Here is a 12499-nt window from a genome sequence, read left to right as displayed (position 1 = left end):
AGTCCAAGTCTTTCCTGCTTTTTCATTGAGCTCCTGACCCCATTCTGGCCATCTGTGTAGGGGAGTGTGCATTTCATGTATTCGAAGTTGGGGTTGCAGGCGTCTCTTGGCCAAATGAGACCAGTCTTCCATTCGCGCAGAAGCTATATCCACTTTAGCACCCCTGACTGATGTCGCCGTTGTCGGTTTGGGCCACTGGGGGTACAGGGTTAAAATCTAGCTGGGAGACATCTCTCTCCACAAGTGACTTTGCCCCAGTGTGGGCTGTAAGCAGAGCTGTGATAGGGGCTGGAAAGAGGCCTTGAGGAGGGGAAAACAGGAGCCAGCAGAGCCAAATGAAGGCTTAAATTTGGCTTTCTAATTTGGACATACTGTTTAACCCCTCTGAGTCTCAGTTTCCTGATCTGTAAAATGGGGCTCATAGGTTATCCAACATGGGGTTGTTGAAAGGAATAAATGAGATGGGGAGGGAGGGGGAATGAGAGAAACTAACAAACAGGAGAATATAGTGTATGGGGTTAGAAGCAGCCTGTTTGGATCCTGGCTGCCTGGTGTGAATCCCAGTCTCTAGGTCCCTGGGCTTTCTCTTGCTTCTGTTTCTTCACTGTAGACAGTCTTCAAGTTTTTGTGTCAAATACCTTAATATGTACAGAGTGCTAACATTGTGCCTGGCTTCTGGGGAAACCCAATAAATAGGAGCTATTGCTGTATTGGAGACTCCTATAAGGGGAGGATGGGGAGGAAAATCATTTGACCCTGACGTGGTGTAAGGCACGTGGACTGTGGACTCCATGGGCTCCTGCTCCTACCTGTGGGCTGTGAACTCCATGAGAAGGAGCAGGGAGCCATAGCTGTTGGCTCTCCGGACAGCATCGACGAGAACAGAGACAGGCACACACCAGGAGGGGCTGGGATGGAGAGCCATTAGATGTGGTCAGCGGGTAGTAGAGAGGTGGGGGTGGTAGGAGACTGAATCCTTGGATGCGGAGCCAAAGGGGGAGCCACCCAGGTGACCAAATCTGGGTCAGGTTGGAAATCCTCCTCTGTAAAATGGGAATGGTGATAATAATTACCTGGCAGAGGCTTGCAGGCTGTTCCCTGGCCCTGTCTGTGATGACCCGGTGCTGACCCCCTCACCCCCCAAGGTCTGTGAATGATCTGGAAGGACTGGAAGGACTTTTGCTCGTTCCTGCTGTTCACTCTCTCTCCAGGCCCACAGGGAACAGCCACAGGGCCTCCTACCGGGCGCTGAGTCAAAGGCATGCAGGTAGGAACACAGCTTCTATGTCCCAGCAGCCTTGGAGCCCTGCAGCTGACACCTTCCTGAGTGGCCCTGGTGACCCAGCTCAGCAATTCACAGCAGGCGACAAGCCCCAGGCTGGTGAGGTACCCACACGCGTCCTGTGGAATCTCCTTCCCCTGCCCTTCCTTTGGGCCACCCTCTTCTACAGCCACTGCATGGCCACCGGTCCTGGATCCTTCCACCCCTGGGATGTGATCAGAAATGGGAAGGATGCACGAGAGGCAGTGCTTCCACCCCAAGAAGGATGGGCCTGACAAGAACCCAGACTCACAGTGGCGCAGCAGCCCCCGGACTGCTTCCCTGACAAGTCAGTATTCCCAAATAAACCAGGTGTGGGGGCAGGAGGGCAGAGTGGGATATGTGTGAACAGGGTTGAGGGAGTGCTTTGCAAGTTCAGAAAGCAATGAGCCCTTAGGTGCTCTGGTGGCAGCGAGGCCAGCTTTGTCCTTGACAGTGGGGGTGGTGTGTCATCAGATCTGGAAACCCCTGAACCCTCTCACTTGTCTTCTGGCTAGTCCCTCAGCGTTCTTATCTGAGATGGCTCCCAGCTCCCGAAGATGGCTCGATGGCCGGATGGGGGTTTGGCCTTCCTTCCGTCCTCCGTGTCTGCCCGTCCTCCCCAAGGAGGCCCTAATGACGGGGAATGGCTGGGAGCAGGTGGTACTGTGGTGGGGGGGGAAGCACTGGTGGGAGACCACCCCCCCTGTGCTCCAGAGTCACAGAGACTCAGAGATGCAGTGTGTGCCCTACGGGTATCTGTACAGCCAGAGCGTAGAGGTGTGTAGTACACACATGTCCATGACACTTTGACCGTGTGCATCTCTGTGCTGTGTGGGACACCCTGCTTCAATGCAGTGTGGCTGTGTGGGCCTGTGAATGTCGTGTGTAGTTAGCATGTCTCTGCGCTAAGTGTGAGGACATTGAGTACAGTGTGCATGTGTGTCCGTGTGTGGCATTGGTGTGCAGTGGGTTCTTGGGGGTGGAGTGTGTCCGAATGCAGTTGCATACCTGTGTGTGAGAGAGAGTGTGTGGGCCACACCCACCCAGGTAAGGGTCAAGGTGCATCATGGTGGGCCTGGAGGCATGGCTACTTGTACTTAAACACAACAAAAATAAAAGACTTTTTGTTTCAAATAACAAAGAGCTATCCAGGTGAATGACTATATTACTGTTAATTTCAGAGAAGAAGTGTGCCTTGAGTTTGAGGTCAGCTTTCCGAGCCTTTCTGGAAAGAGCTGGAATACTTCTTGGCCACAGAGGAGTCCGTGTGTCGCCACTGCCATGGGTGCCCTGTAGGCCTGGTTGCCGGGGGCAGAGGCAGCCCTGGACAGGCTGTTGGGAGCCTGAGTGCTCCTATAGCCTTGGCCCAGACCCACCCCTGGGCTTTGGGGTTCTCCTTGGTGAGCCAAGGTCCTGCTGGGCGGAGTAGTCTCAGACCGCCAGCCTCTCCAGACTGCCAGCTAGGAAGGGAGGTGCTCTCAGGAGCCACCAGGTAGTGTGGCCACCCAGATGGGAGGCTCTGAGCTCTGGAGGTGGGGATTCAGGCCTGGCCCTGCCCCCTCATTCAGTCAGCAGATGTCCTGCCTGCCCATCCTGTGCACTGGGGGCTGCGCCAGGGGCTGGGGGTGCAAGGCATGCAAAGCTAGGCTCAGTGCCTACTCTCCCGGGCTCCAGGTCCCACAGGAGTGACAGGTTTTAACTACCACACACACATACACAGCAGCCCTGCAGTCATGGCTGAAAGAAAGGTTCCCAGGGCTCTGGGGGGCACGTGTGGGGTCAGCGAACACTGGCCGGGTGGCACCAGCAAGCTCCTGACTCAGCCTCCTTGTCTTCAAAGGCGGATAATGGCGCCTGACTCCTTGCGCTGGGGGTATGGCGTGGTTCGATGAGATGGTGCAGGTAAAGCCGCGGGCCTGGGGGTGCTGTGTGGCTGTTAAGTTTACTGCTCTGAGCTGTTGTGCTGTTGTTACGCGGTCCTCGACTCCTGCCTCCAAGTATGGACCCTGAGACATTCTGCAGTTTGGGACTTTCAGAGCAATGAACAGCCATTGGGAGTGAAGGGCTGAGGCTGTGTTTGGGGGGACAAGGGTGTGGGGAGGGTGTTGGGGGGGAGGAGTGAGGTGAGAAGGGCCAGGAAGGCAGGATGCTGTCCAGCTGGTGGGGCGAGCCTGTAGGCAGGGAAGCAACCACAGGATAGGGTAGAAGGAGGACAAGGCCTCGGGAAGGGGGTCTTCCGGTATCATGAAGGCAAGGAGGAACAGCCCCCTTCCTGGGCTCTTTCCCACTGAGGTCTGCTCCCCGCCAGGAGCAACTGAACCTCTGCCACCCCCTCCCCTGGTGTGTGAGGAGCCTGGTCTGGTGGCCCAGCCCTGTGGACCTCCTGGCAGCTTGGCAGCCGGGCCCAGGACTGTGTCCTCGCATGACCTCAGCCTTGGCATCCCATTTGTCCTGAGCCGATTGCATGATGGTCCAGGGCCCAAGAGGACAGCCCACTGCGAGGAACCAATTGTATCTCTGTGCTGGCTGAAGGGAAGAGATTGCCCTTCCAGTTGCTTGGATGGAGCCTGGGGCCCCTGCCAGCTAGGAAGGGAGGTGATTTGCTGACTGGTGATAGGTTCATCAGCTTATGGCGAAGAAGAATGTGGGTGACACCTCCTGTGGTGGTCTCTGTGTCAAGTCCTGTGTGTCCTGGGTAAGTGCTTCTGCTGTGAACCAAGAGGCGCTCCTCGAGGTGGAACGCCAGGAGCCCCACGGGGAGGGCAGGAGCTGTGTTGTGTGATTTATTTCAACTCTGTCATCAGACTGCGTCTGCAGATGCCCCCGAGGCAAGAAGGAAGAGGTCCCCCGCCACTCTCCACCCCTGCCCCTAGCTGGCCTCCCCCCCCCCCACCCCAGGCTGGCTCTGTACCTGTGGGCTGCAGGTGAAATGCAGGGGTGGCCGTAGGCTCCCCCTGGCCTGCATCCAGCAGATTCCTAGTGGCTTCCTGGGGTCACGGTCCTTCCCTGACAGCCATGTGGGCTCTGGAGGAGCAGCCTTATCACAGTGACACCAGCTGGCCCTGAGCCAGGAGATGTGTGTGCAGAGGAGGAAGGCAGGCCTGGGGGTGTTTGGAACTTGCTGTCAGAGTCCTGCCCGTGTGCCTGCAAGACCGGTCTGTACCTCCTGCTTCAGTATGTCACCCTAGTCTTGGGTTCTGCCTTCCCTTCCTAAGGGAAACTTTAGGGACCAAGGCCAGACAGGGGCCTGAGGCACCACACTCTGAGTGTTCTACTCCCTGGGTGGAACAGAAGAGCTCAAGAATTGGGTCCCCGAAGAAGCTGGAGAGTGCTAAGATGGATACCTGAGTCCACAGTCAGGTCCCTGGCCTCACCCAAGCAGCCCCCTCAGCAGCTTGTGCCCAGCCTTTGGGTAGGACTGTGGGGATGACTCTGACATATATCCCTGCAGCCCCTACACACTGATCCCCTTACCCAGGTTCAGAGCAGCCCCTGGGAATGTATCAGTGCCCTGCAGCCATTCCTTCTCCCACCTGGGGGGCCATCAGCAGAGTCTTGTCCTCAGCGGGTGCTCAGGGCCAGGCCCAGGGGAGGAAGGCAGGGAGGCCTGTTGCTTCTCCTTTGCTTGGACTCCTCTGCCCTCCTTCTAGTGCGTAGGCAATTTTGAGTGTTCTGTACCTATTCTGGGTACAAGTACTTCGTTGTCTTCGTGGGATATGTGATTTGCAAATATTTTCCCCCGTTCCACAGCTTGTGTTTTCATTCTCTTAATGTCATTCACAGAGCGCAAGTTTTTAATTCTGATGAAATCCAATTCAATTTTTTTCCTTTTACGGATCATGTTTTTGCTGTCCTATTTCTAAGAGCTCTTCGCAAATGCGAGATCATGAAGATTTTCTCCTGAAAGTTTTAGTTTCAGCTTTGAATCTCTGATACATTTTAAGTTAGTGGTTGCATGGGAAGGCTTAATTGTGTCCAAATCATTTGTTGAAAAGACTATCTTCTCTCCATTGAATTACCTATGCACCTTGGATCAAAAATCAGTTGCCCCTATACATGTAGATTTGTTTCTGGACTCATTTGCTCCATTGACCAGTTTACTTCTCCTTGCCCACACCACACTGTCTTAATTACTGTAGCTTTATAGTAAGTTCTAAAATCAGGTAGTGTGAGTTCTTTAAATTTATCTTTGTTTCCTCCCCCCAATTCTGTTGGCTGTTCTAATTCCTTTGCCATCCCATATAAATTTTAGAATCTGCTTGTTTATATCTGCAGAAATTCCTGCTAGGACCTTTACTGAAACTATGTTAAACCTGTATATTAATTTGTAGAGAATTGTCATTATGCATCATCACTGTATTGAGTCTTTCAACCCATGTACTTTAGGTTTTCTTTGATTTTTTTATTAGTGTTTTAGAGCTTCAGCATACAAACCTTGTGCATCTTCTTAGATTTATTTCTAAGCATTTCATTTTTTGGAGCTAATTTATGTGGTATATATTATTAAAATTTTCATTTCCAATTTTTCATTAGTAGTCTACAGAAATATATTTAATTTTTATGTACTCACCTTGTAGCATGAGACTTTGCTAAACTTACTAATTAATTCTGTGAGCTTTTTTGCATATTCCTTGGGATTTCCCATCTAGATAATGATAAGCATTTTCAAATAGGGACAGCTTGACTTCCTTCTTTGCAATCTATATATACTTTGTCTTTTTCTTGACTTATTGCACTGACTAGGACTTCTAGTATGATACCAAGCAGGAGTGGTAAGAGCAGACATCACTGCTTGTCTCTGATCTTAAGAGGAAAGAATTCAACTTTTTACCTTTGAGTTTGATATTAACTGTGGGTTTGGTGGGTGTCCTTCATCTGTCAAGTTAAGGAAGTTTTCTTTTATTTTGCATTTGTTGAGATTTCTTCTTCTTTCTTTTAAATCACGAATCAATGTCGAATTCTGTCAAATGCCTTCTTTCTGCATCAATTACTGTAATGTGTGTTTTGCTTTATTAGTATCATTGACCACACTCATTGATTTTTGCACATAGAATCAGCCTTATATTCATTCCCAATATCAGCTGGCTATGGTGTATCATTCTTTCTATATGTTACTGAATTTGATTGGCTAATATTTTGTTGAGGACTTTTGCATCTGTTTTTAAGAGGGATATTGCCTGTGTTTTATTTTCTTACAGAGTGTTTTTCTGGCTTTGATATCAGGAATGCTAACCTCCTAAAATGAATGGGAAAGTGTTCTTTTCTCTCTCCTTTTGGGGGGGAAAAAGTACAGAATTGGTGCTATTTCTACTTTAAATGTTTTGTAGACTTTATTTTTCTGAAAGAAGATTCTTTAAATTTCAGGCCCCACAAAACCAATTGGCGCTTTGAGGGAAGGTTGTTCTTCATAATCAAAGGTTTCAAAGTACTGTTTCCAAGAGTGTCACAAGAAGCCACAGGTGACCGCAGGCCCAGATAGCAAATCTGTTCAGTCTCCTACCTCTTTTAGAAATCACTTATTTCCTGTCCTACCCAGTTTTAGACAGAACTACAGCTAACTCCCAGTAGGACAACATAGTTTGGGTAAGACCTTCTTTGCTTTGCCTGAACTATGATTGGCTGTGTGCCTTTAGGGGAATCACTCTACCTCTCTGAGCCTCAGATGAGCCAATGGGAGGAAGAAGATAAAGTATTTTCCTTCAAGGGGCTGGTATAAGGGTAAGAATGTGTTTAGAGAACTCGAAGGTTCTTCTGGAGGCAGATATGAGGAGCTTTAAACTATTCCATGGTTTACAAAGTAAGAGGAAGAGACAGAACTGGGGAAGGGAGTAGGCAGAGTGGGCTGAAGGAAAGGTGAGAGGAGAGTGCCTCAGGAGGCAGCAACAGCTTTCCTTCTAGCCTTCTGTTCTCCTAGATAGTCTCACAGGCGTTTGAGCACCTGTGACCCTCAGAGAGGGCATGATTGCATACATTCATTTGTTCAGCATCTGCTGGGGTCCTACTCTGGGCCAGGCAATTCAAAGATACAGAAACTGAGGCTCAGAGAGGTTAGGAGATGTCCCCTAAGGTAACATAGCCAGCGGAAAAACTGGACCAGAACTGAGGAATATTCGTTAAGCACAGATTCATTTGCCATCTGGAAAATGGGGGTAATATTGAAGAGGCTACTATGAGGATTGAATGGATTCCCAAGTACGAAATTCTCAGAACAGTGCTTGGCACATGGATGCCATACCGACATCAGCTAGTATTATTGGTGAAGATGCCGGGCCAGATTTCAGACTCAACGAAGCCACTTACTTGAGGAAGGCCGAAGTTGTAAAAATGCTGGAAGCTTCAGGTCCTCCAGTCTGCCCTCTGTGATGGTGAATCAAGCAGGCCCAGACCGGGGAGTGACTGGTCCAAGGCCATGTGGCCCTGCAGACTACAGACCAAGCCCGGCCTTCCTGAGCCCTCGCTCTACGATGACATGCTGCCTCCCTGCTTTTAGACCCATGCATTTCACCATCCAATGTCCTTAGAAGAGAGAGGTCGTGACAGGTGTTATAAGATGTGGATGCAAATCCAGGAAGAGAGCTGCGCATCTTATCTCCTAAACTAGTGTCCCGGGGATGGTGAGCTTTCGGAACCTGCCAGGGAAGGGGGAAAGATGAGGGTTTTGGAGGAGCAGCAGCCTATCTTGTGGGGACTCAGTACCTCTGGCCCTGCCCTGGGCCTCGCCTGCCACCTGCACCCCAGTGCCGCTGATGGAAGTGTGCAGGCCTTAAGAGGCTGCCTGCTGGGGATGAGATCACCTCGCAGAGCGGCTTTCCCGCTTTGCTTAGGGTCTGGCGCCATCTTGTGGCCATGCTTTGCACAGAGGCTAAGGCCAGCACAGCTGGCTGGGCTGCCTCAGAGGTCACCTAGACCCACTCGGGATTTTACATGCACCCTCAGTGGCCTCCTGGGGACTCAAGACTCAGGAATAAGGGCTCCTGGGTGGCTCAGTGGGTTAAAGCCTCTGTCTTCAACTCAGGTCATGTTCCCAGGGTCCTGGGATAGAGCCCCACATCGGGCTCCCTGCTCAGCGGCAAGCCAGCTTCCTCCTATCTCCTCTCTGCCTGCCTCTCTGCCTACTTGTGATCTCTGTCTGTCAAAAAAAAAAAAAAAAAAAGACTCAGGGATAGAGGAGGAGGGTTCAGGAGCCAGAGGGTGTGGAATTAGGTAGAAGGCACTTCATTGGGAAATCCTGGACTGGATTCTGCGATGTCGCTCCCACTACAGGGAGGGAGGCTGGTTGAGCTGGGATCTCAGGAGGCATGATTTCCAAATTTGGTTTTGGACTTAATCCTGGTGTACTCTGGACTGCCAGCATCTATTTGCTCATCGGCATGGCGGTAGAGGCTCTGGCTTTGCTCACTCCTACCCTCGTTTCTTCCCATACCTTGCGATATCCACTCACAGAAGAAATTCAAGGTTGGTTTCTCCGACAGACGTTATAGTTGAGTCAGCGTGTTCTGGACTCATTGCCTTCCATTTCCATGGCCATGACAGGCACAGGGGCCGGAGCTTGGGGAAAATGGGGTGGAGAGGGCAGATTAAGTGTTCCTTTGCCTTGGCAGCGCAGACTTAGGTGAATCTGAGTGCTGATGTTTCCTTGGCTCGGGCCCTGCACAAGTAGGTTTGGCTTCACCACATAAGCATTCCTCCACCTTGGGCCACCTTGTGAGGCTGGGAGAAGCAGAATCTGTGGTCTGAGTATACCCCTGAAGGAGTATAAATTTATGATCTGGTCCCTGTGGGAGTCTGTGGCCCATAGTATTGTGTGTTGCAGCTGCCTCATGTGAATAGAGTTCAGTTTTGGGTCATGGAGCCCACATCTGACCTGTGAGACCCAAGGCACCAAGGCTCCACTGGGCACATGGCTGTTCAGGGCGCATGCGGAGCTTCTGGACCTGAAGCGCCGACCTCAGCCAGCGCACCTTTGTCCTCCACTGCTCTGCCTTCTCAGGCCACCATCAGATCTGGCCAAATCAACCCTTCCCTCCACCCTGGATGCTCCCCACACCCCTCCCAGACTACCTGTGACCCTATCTCCTTACAGCAAGCCCTCCCTCCCCAAATTTATCTTTGCCATGATTTCTTCCGGGTGATCCTCTCCCTCAGACCCCAAATTGTGACACTGCTTTCCTCTCCTCTCTCTCTCTTTCTGTTCCCTCCCACATCTCTCTCTGTGTCTCTCTTTCTGTGTCTCTTCTCTGTGTGTATGTGTTTCTCCCTGCCTGTCTCTGTATCTCTTTCTCTGTTTCTGTCTCGTTCTCTGTCTCTGTATCTCTCTCTGTCTCTTTGTCTCTGTATCTGTCTCTTTGTATCTCTGTCTCTGTCTCAGTCTGTCTCCTTGTCTCTGTGTCTCTCTGTCTCACCGTGTCTCTGTATCTCTGTGTCTTTCTGTCTCACTCTCTGTCTCTCTTTCTCTCAGTGACCTTGTAGCTTTCTGACAACATCCCTGCCCTTTTCCCAGCCTCCCTCGGTCCCTTGACTTGCAGAAGATGCCTCATGGGACACACACAGCGTGTAAGTCACAGAACCTGAAATAGAACCACAATTCAGTACTCTGTTTCACTCCAAACCCTCAGTTTACCCGTAAGTTAAATGGCAATGACCAGACGTGCCCCCCTAGGCCTTGCAGGACTCCAGCAGTGGGCTAACCAGATGCACCTGCTGCCCCCACACCAGCTCCCCCTCCCCCCGCCACGGAGCTGCCCTGCCCTTGGCCCTCATCCCCAGATTTGCCTGCTTTAGTTTCCAGCAGGTTTGTTGCTCTTCTCATTGCAGGGAGGGTGTCAGGAGGGAAATATGGTGTCTATCCCAGGGAAGTTGGGTCGGTGTCTTCAGAGATACTGTAGTGCAAAGGCTCTTAGGGATCCAGAGAGATTGACACAGTATTACTCATCTGGTGTGGGATCGTGCTCCTCGTTGCCAAGGTATTTGTCATAGGTCACACCAGTGGTTCAGTAGGGCTGCTCTGTGTCCCAGTGCACAGGCCAGGAGTCCCTGGAGCACTTGTTCATCGGTGGGTCTGGTACATGATTAGCACTCTGGAGGGAGGCCTGCCATTTGAAATTGGAGAGGAGAATCTCTTTACTATTTTGGGTTTTTTTATTAATTATTTTTATTAACATATAATGTATTATTTGCCCCAGGGGTACAGGTCTGTGAATCGTCAGGCTTACACACTTCACAGCACTCACCATAGCACATACCCTCCCCAATGTCCATAACCCAGCCACCCTATTCCTCCCACCCCACCCTCCAGCAGCCCTCAGTTTGTTTTGTGAGACTAAGAGTCTCTTATGGTTTGTCTCCCTCCCAATATCTCTTTACTGTTTTAAGCTATTTTATAAATGCATGCTTTTTGAATCTTTTCTTCTAAAGCGTGATCTGTAACATCAATATAAGGTCTTAAGTGACTCCCCGTTCCTCCCATTGCTGCCAGAGGGGAAAGATACCAAGCCCCTCTCTGGTGACTGGCTTGATGATGCTGTTCTGAACTTCCTGCAGAAACGGGTGTGGGTTGCCTTCACAGTGTTGTGACAGTGCTGTCCCACCAGGACCCTTAGCCTCCAAAGACAGGAGTCTTCCTTCTATATCCATTGGCACTGGGGAGATGGTGTGAACAGTAGACAAGCTTATGTGCTCTTCAAGAGACCGAGAAGGCACAAGAAGGGAGCGGGGAGAGAGTGGGAGATGGAGTTGGAGAGGCAGACAGGGTTCCCTGAGCCATGAGAGCAGTTTGGATCTTATTCTAAGCATTATGGGAGGCCGTGAGAGGGTTGGAAGAAGCAGGGGCATGACATGATTGCATTTATGATTTTCAAAAAACTGTTGTGTTCTGGGGCAAGAGTGGACACTGGGAGGCCAATTAGGAGGCTCTTGTTGTGATTGAGGCAAGAGGGGTGCTAGTGGGGACGAGGCTGGGGGGGGTGATTAGACAGAGAGGAGGGAGTGCCTAGCAGCCCAGCTAGGCTGCTGGCTGTGCCTGAGGACCACAGGGACCACACAGTATATCAACCCTGCTCTCTCAACCTTGCTGATTCAGGCTTAGTGTTTTAGAGGGCACAGTGGTATACATTCCCAGGGGACAGTCAAGGTCACACATGTGGTTCTGTCCTGTTGGCTGTGGCCCTTGGGATGTGCTTCATGTTCCTGATCCTAACTAGGTCCAGAACCGTGCTTTCTTCCTGGCCCTACTAACCTTTCTGGCCCGGGCTCAGCCTCAGAGACCGCTGGCTATCTTAGATGGTCCCTTTCATCCTTCCCTTCACTGTGGCTTAGAGACAGCTTCTGAAAAATTCCAGTGTAAGTGAGCCATGGGCACCCGGGAGGCATGTCCACCATGGCTGTTATCTCTCTGATCTCGCCTCTGAGCCCGCGATGCTGACTCTCTTCTCCATGTTGAAGAAGGGTAGCAGGGACACAGAGTTGGAGTAATTCATCCAATCCTACAATTGGCAAATAACAGAGCCAGCATTTGAATCCTGAGCCCGCGCCCTCCACCTAATCCCACTTTCTTTGCTGCTAGTTCCTCTCTGACGGAGCAGAGTCAGTACACCAGAATGACTGTCCTATGCCACCCTCGGACAGAGGCTCTGTTGCTGGTTCTGTGTCTCCCTAGTGGAAAGCTTGAACTTGCTGTCCAGCAGCCATGAGCCAGCTCCTTGTCGTTCCACCATCCAGCTGTGGAGCCCATGTGCTGGGATGGTGCAGCAGCTCCCTGTCTGTCCTACATGGGAGGGACACCTGCCTGTCACCCAGGACCTGGGCCCCATGTGGCCAACCAACCTGTGATACTTAGTAGGAGATTCACAAATGCTCCTTCCCTTTCCTCCTCCCCCAGAGAGGGGCAGGGCTACATGGCAGAGGTGAAATCCTGGTGGAACGTTCCCACTGGGTCCTGAATGTGAAAGCGATCACATGTCCTCAGAGCTCACGCGTGATGCATCCCTGGCAGGCCCTGGGAGATCATCTGGTCCCACTCTTTCACTGTTCATTTTTTTAGATCAGTAAACTGAGACCAGGAAGGGGAGGACTTGTCTAAGACACCCCTTCCCTGGCCTGTCCATCCCCTCTACCCCCAACTTCTCCACCCTGCAGACTTAGCACCCTGTCTGGGGGCTGGGGAAAAAACCCTGGTCCAATCATCTGGAAGACGTCAGA

At 51.3% G+C, this 12499-nt stretch overlaps 1 protein-coding gene across 1 annotated transcript in view; it reads left to right on the top strand.

Annotated features, from left to right (window-relative positions):
- The window catches only part of XKR6 (XK related 6), a 312057-nt gene that overhangs the window by 272465 nt on the left and 27093 nt on the right, over positions 1-12499 (top strand). The gene's annotated exons all lie outside the window — the stretch shown is intronic.

This window comes from Meles meles, chromosome 2, assembly GCF_922984935.1.
Source record: "Meles meles chromosome 2, mMelMel3.1 paternal haplotype, whole genome shotgun sequence".
NCBI lineage: Eukaryota > Metazoa > Chordata > Mammalia > Carnivora > Mustelidae > Meles > Meles meles.
Note: the sequence above shows the minus strand (reverse complement) of the source record. Positions and strands in the feature narration are given on the sequence as shown.